The following is a 6,734-nucleotide window of genomic DNA, read 5'->3' on the forward strand; positions in this document are numbered from 1 at the left end:
CTCCCTCCCTCTTGCAATTCATTGTGCCTTTGCTGAACGGATGAATTTAATCCTTAGAGGGAATGATTATGATTACATTAGCGATATAAGTCCTGCTAACGAGACTCCCTTCCAGAGAAACCACATGACATCCATTGATGTGCATTAGATTTTATTTTATGGCATTCAGTAAAAATCCTATATTCAGAGTGATTGAAAGTTTGCACAGAGTCTCTGATGTGAGCTGATTTCTGGTACATGGCTCAAACAAATACACATCAAAGTGCAACTTCCTTGTGCTCACCTGGTACCTTTTCAGTGAGCAGATTGGATCCTCACTTTGATGTGAACCGAGGCTGCCTCTGTGGGTTTGCCAATTCTTCCTGTTTCTTGCTCATGCATGTAGTTTCTCTGATTCCCTTCTTGCTTCATAAAATCTGAGACCACACAGAATATGGTGTTGTCCTAGGTGAAATTTGGAAAGTGGTTTTCATGCTGGATAAATCAAGGGGCTGCTCCCATATGCAGAAAGGCTGCAGCAGGCTCCTCTTCAACATGGTGGAGGAGGTGGCCACTTGCTCCTAATAATCATCCCAGAATCTTTCTAACTGCAGTGGCAGCCTTCGTGTCACTTCCCAAAGTCACCAGCTGAGCAACCTTCTGTGGTTCCTGAGTGTTTATCTATTGATCTTATTAACCTTTCACTGTTTAATCCAGAAATAGCTCTGAGGGACAAGGCTCAGGCTTTACTTCCCCCAAAGCAATCCAACAACTCTGGTCAAATTCAGTGCCTACAGAGGACCCATGTGGGCAGATTCTCTTAGAGCGAACCCCATGTCTACCCCCGAAGGAAAATCGTGAAGGGCAGGGTCTGAATAAGCAGCCAGTATTACTGAAAGTAGAGCATTTGGTCATCATGTTTTGTAATCCCTTCAGTCACCTGTCTGAGGCTACTGTGAACTGGGTCAAGACCAGCTTTATCACCGTGGAGGGTAAGGCAGAGATTCTAAGGTACAAACGGAGATACAAGTCCAGTATTTCTGGGCCATTCAAATTGCTCTGAACAAAGTCTTCCCTATATTTCTTGTTATTCCAGGTTCAGTGCATCTGTAGACATTTAACTGTAACAGCCAAGATGCTTGTCAAAATCTGCAAAGGCAGCTGAGTACCTGGGCAGCAGGGGATCTAGGATTTCTGTACAGAAGGTGCTTTGGGGTAACTATCTGATTGAATGTAGGGGCCACTGAAAAGAATCAGTTGGTCAGTCCTTCAGTGTTTCAAATAATGGGCTCTTTCTAAGTATAGAAACCTGGAGTGAAGAGTTTAATCAGTCCAGGCTGAAGCCTCTTCAACAGCAAGAGATCTGTGATTGTTAACAATTTCAGAAGCCTCGAAGTAGTGGGGGGCCATGCCACCAAAACTCAGGCTGGGCAATTCAGCCTGGAGGGGTCCATTTCTCTAAGTGCCCTCAGGAGGGAGGCAGCAGAAGACCTGATGCCCAGGCCCACCTCTAACCTTGTGCCTCTGCCTTTGCGACTGAGCTCTGCTGTGTCCACTATCCTTGCCACCTTCCAGGCAGGGCCATGCTGCTCTGATTGCTGTATGTGTGTCCACAGAGGAGTGTGTGGGGTTGTGGGGGGGAGTTGTTTGAAGCTACAAAATAAATATAACCTATCTTCTTGGATTGTTGGTTTTATTAAAGGTAGGGAAATGTGCAGTTCTATTAAGAGAAATAATGATATATTATAGAGTGTGAATCAGTTGGAATGAAGTTCTGCTGTAAGTAACAGAAAAACCTGGAATGGCAGTGGCTTAATGAAAATGGACATTTCTTTTTTTCTTATATACGGGAGATTGAGAAGTAGTCAGTCCAGGGCCGGTGAGGCCTTCCGTAGGCTCAAGCACACAGGCTCCTGTTTATTGTTTGGCTTTGAGTGGCTTCCATTCTCAAAGACCTTGCATGGTACAAGCTAGCTGCTGGAGAAGTAGCCCTTAAACTTGTATTTAGACAGCAGGAAGGAGGAAAGGATGTCCCTTTGGGGACACTTCTGAGAATCGCCTATATCACTTCCTTTATGTCACATCGCCACAACTATCTGCAAGGGAGACTTTGAGAAGTGGTCTTTATAGGGGGCAGATGCATGCCACCTGAAACCTGATGGTCCCATGGCTGTAAAAGAAGAGAAATGGAGATTGGGGGTGATTTTTAACAAACTCCCAGGTGACGCTGCTGCTGCTGGTCCACGGACCACACTTCGAGTAGCAAGAAACACAACTTTGCCTGACCTGGCCCCTGCCTACTTCTGCAGCCCTGTCTTCTGTCTCTTGCCCCCGTATTCCCTGTGCTTCTTGCTAGGTCTTGAACACTCCAAGCTTGTATTCCCACCCGGGCGACTTTGAACTTGCTATTTCCTCTGGCTAGAACCCTGTTCTCAAGTCTTGTCATGAAGATCTCAGATAAAATAGTTTCTCTATGACCTGATTTCATTTTAATAGCACTTATTTGAATTTGTATTATGAACTTTTTTGAATGATTGTTATTTTTGTCCTTCCCATCTAGAATGTCAGCCTCAGGAGAGCAGGGAAGTTATTTTGTCTTGGTTAATATTGAATTTCCAGCACTTAGAACAGTACTTAGCACATAGGCTCAATATGTTTGTAGAATAAACAACGAATAGTGTGGCGCCTCCCTAACTATAATATTAGTTCTTGAGATCAGGAGCCATATCTTGCATTTCCACTCTCCTCCACAGCGCTTAGCATGGCATAACATATAGAGCTGGTATTTGATGAATGCTTGTTGAGTGGGATTGCACAAGAGAAGGCATTCCTGTCGAATCTTCAGATGGATCAAAGATAGGGTAAGGCAGGACCCCACCTTTACACAGGGCATGATGGCTGTACTAAACGTGGACCTTGGCTCTGGGTGGAGAAGGTGAGCATTGGCTAGTAGACCCTGCAACAGGCCTCCACAGCAACCCGCCCAGCACGTTTGCATGTCTCCTAGGTTCCTCTCTTCCATCATCTCCCAGCAGTTCAGAATCTTATAGGTATGAATCAGAGAATGCCAGAGAAGCCTATAGAGAATGTATGTGATGTGGAGATTGGAATTTTGTGTCACTGGACTGGCTGCTGTACAGATTCCAGTTTTTAAATTAGTCATTCATCTTACAAAATACTTACTTGAGCACCTGCTGTGTGCCAGGCATTATGCCAGGCGCTGGGGATGCACATAGCCTGCATGTATGAAATTTTCTCCCAAACTTGAAAAATACCACTGAACACAACAAGGTTTCTTGTGGTTCCTATAGCCAGACTATAGGATTGCATGGTAAACACTATAGCCCTTCTGCTTAAAAATTGTGCAGCAGGTTACCTCACAAAGCTACTCAGTCCTCACCTCTGCATTAATGAGCTGGTGTTTGCTAAGTAATTTGTAACAGCTGGGTTGGGAGGGCTCCTTTGGGACCACCTATCCTCTTTGACACTTAGCAGGCAGGAGAGGGAAGCCTACCCCCACCCCCACCCTCAGACATTCCTTTGTTTCTCACTGTAAGGAAGGGAGGGAGTCTCTTACTGATATCAATTTTTAATTCCTTTTGGTTGGCGGTGAAGTAGAAGAGTGTGGCTGCCTGGCCCCCTTGGTCCATTAGTGTATGTATTAGTATTTATGGATAATTAAACTTCTGTGTTAGTCTATGAGCCCCAATGCTGATGATTGTCTTTTTAAATGAATATGGCTAGGAGCCTGACAAAGATCATATCAAACACATTCAGTAATAAATAATATCAATACTGTGCATGGGTAGGCTGAAATTTCTTTTTAACTTCAAAGAAGAGCTTTCATATCTATGATCTCACTTCACACACATATTATTATTTTAAAACTCCTCTCTAGGGGCAGGTTGCTCCATGTAAGCAAAGCCAGGTGGGGAGAAGATAATGAAGGCCTGCCTTGGGCTACCCAACCTCTTTCACAGACTGTGAGCCCACCCGCCGTCAAGGTCCTGGGGGTCTCTCTCTGCTTGTTTAGAAACTAAAGGCAAAGATAAAAAAATGTACAAATTTCAAGCTGTGCTGGGAGCACACAGACACTTGGTCATGAACAGGGGAACTAAGGAAACGAGGCTACTGTTAGGAACACCTTTGGAGGTTCTAACACACAGTGAGGAATCAATTACTTCAAACTAACGTCAGTTATCCAGAAAGCCCAGAATTGGGAATCTTTAGTCTCCTGGGACTGAAAAGCCAGTTCCTGTTTACTTTATCTATGGCTGTGACATTTTTCCTGTCTTCTACAATTTCTCCATGCGTGTGCTTTCATTTTCAGGAAGCTATTTTTATCTATTTTCGCCTAATCTTTTAGCTTTTTCTGTTTGACTTCCTTCAGGGTAAAAAAACCCCGTGTCATTATTTTCCCTAAGGCTGGACTGTAGACCATGACAGTGCCCTGACTCTGAATTTGTTAGAGGGGCATTAAAAAAAATAATAACTCAAGTATAAGTCAAGAAAAAAATAAGCCTTAATGGTGAGACTCTCACCGCCTCCCTGTCTATATGGTCCCCAAAACAAATGCCGTGTTTCCACTTCACAAAAATTCAGGCTGTGTCACCTTCCCTGGAGTGGACACTGTGAAGATTGCTTCAGATATCTCCCACCTGGATATCTGATGGGGTGACTGGACACTGTAGGTGGTGGGTACATGCTTCCACCGATTACTCACAAAGCAAAAATAACTAACCTGTGATTAACTATTTTAACTCTTCTGTTTTGATGGGTGAGTGGAAGGACTAATAATCCAGTTTATAACTACCAGTTGGTCCCAGCAACTTGTCATCACAGCTCTGCCCCTGGGGATGTTTGGCACAGGTCAGTTTCTTACTAGATACCAGTTGCCCTTGGAGAATTAGTCTCACCTTGCTTGTTCTTTTGAATAAGCACAGCCCATGCTGTGCCTGGCATGCACTGTGCACTCAATAAATACTGTATGAAGGCAGCTTATCATCCGCCATTTGGTTTCTCTCGGTCTCAGCTTCCTCTATGTAAATTGAGAGTACTGGCAAATGATTGCTTGTAGACCTTCCAGTTTTAACATTCTAGGGGGCCTTTCGGATAGCCATTTAAAATGATCTTCCATCTCCAGTGCTGTTTCTAAGCAACAGAACTGTATTTCCCTGGGCTCCTTGCCTGACCTCTTCAGCCCACAGAGATGTTTCTCACTGAGCCTGCAGCATTCTGTTATCTGTAATACACACTTGTTTATTATCTGGTGATATATCTGAGGATATTAGCTTCTCATCTGTGTAGGTTCTGTCCTTACAATGAGACTGTAAGTGTCCCAAGCCAGATACTATATAAAATGTGCTCAGTAAATATTTGTTAAATAAATAAACATCATATCAAGAAATAGCCATAATTCCTTCTGTTTAGGAGGAATTCTGGGCTTAAGGAGAATCAAGGGTGAATCCCAACTTTGTGGTTTGGGACACTTTGGGCCTGATGACGCTGTTTTTCAAGGTAGGGAATCCTGCAAGTAGAATATGTTTGGAGGAGAAAGGAGACGAGGTGAATTTAGTGAAGAGCTGCATTCTATACCTTCTTCTTGGAGAGCCTCAACATTATTAGCCAAGCCACAACTGAGACATGAGATCCTGGCCAAAGGAACGTGTTTTACTGTGTTTAGCCCAAAGCTTCCCAAATAATTAGACATGGTTTTAGAAATACTGATATAACCTAAGAAGAGAGGTAGGGCTAGGAAGAAGCCTGCAGAATAGCTAACGTTTAAGGAAGGTCTGGAGGAATTTGAAAAGGAGCATGCAGAGAGGGAGGAGGTAGTTTTAACCCCTGGGCTTTAATCCTGGCTTCATCCTTCCACTGATACCGGGAAAAACCCAGGCCTACCTCTTGCCATGAAACAAGGGACCACAGGCTTTGAATGTGTACAGTTCTTTGGCAGGAAGACGGAGCTCACCAGCACTTTCAGATTCAATGCTCTCGTCACCGGCTCTTCAAGAAATCACCCCTTTTGCCAGGAGGAAGCTCATATTAACACTCTCAAATTTAAGCACCCAAGAATAACCCAACGCCCAATCTGGTAACTGTAATTGTCTTAAATTAGATCGGATAGAGGCAAAGACAATGCAAAACCTTAACCACACAGAAAAAAAATAAATGTTCTGAGTTGGTTACCTTACTCATTCCTCATCATCTAGGACTCTCCTCAAACTTCCCTGTAATGTTTCATTTCAATCTTAACAGCATCAGTTTTAAAAAAAATTTCTTACTTGTGTACGGAAAGCTGAGATAAGGATGAAAAAGACAAGCAAGGAAAACTACAAGGCGCTGGCTTCCAGAGTGCTTAGATTGGTGGGATTGTGCAGTGCGGCAGCCTAGTTCCTCAAAAAATTACACATAAAATGACCACATGACCTACCTGAAACTAATGTAATATTGAATATTAACTGTAATTGAAAATTTAAAAAAATTTTTTTAAATAAAAAATAAATAAAAAGGAAAAGCATGACTATATAATCCAGCAAGAGATATGGGGCTTCCTTCTGGTGTGATGAAAATGTTCTAAAATTAAATAGTGGTGATAGATGCACAACTCTGTGAACTGATTAAAACCATTAAATTGTTCACTTTAAAAAGGTGAATGTTGGGCCGGCCGAGTGGTGTGATGGTTGGGAACTGGCTCAGGATGCCAGAGGGCCCCGGTTCGGATCCCACATGTGAGGGCCAGTGACACTGCCCTC

General features: G+C 43.3%; 1 protein-coding gene across 16 annotated transcripts in view; it reads right to left on the minus strand.

Annotated features, from left to right (window-relative positions):
• The window catches only part of NIN (ninein), a 132,617-nt gene extending 131,971 nt beyond the window's left edge, over positions 1-646 (minus strand). For 10 of the 16 annotated variants that reach the window (XM_019630470.1, XM_019630477.1, XM_019630467.1 and 7 more), the window contains exon 1: positions 284-642. The gene's annotated coding sequence lies outside the window, so the exon portion shown is untranslated. Of the gene's footprint in view, positions 1-283 lie in introns of all 16 variants that reach the window. The other 6 variants (XM_019630474.1, XM_019630483.1, XM_019630485.1 and 3 more) reach the window with 3 other exon arrangements.
• Positions 647-6,734: the final 6,088 nt, after the last annotated feature.

Source organism: Hipposideros armiger, unplaced genomic scaffold (assembly GCF_001890085.2).
Source record: "Hipposideros armiger isolate ML-2016 unplaced genomic scaffold, ASM189008v1 scaffold_918, whole genome shotgun sequence".
Taxonomy (NCBI): domain Eukaryota; kingdom Metazoa; phylum Chordata; class Mammalia; order Chiroptera; family Hipposideridae; genus Hipposideros; species Hipposideros armiger.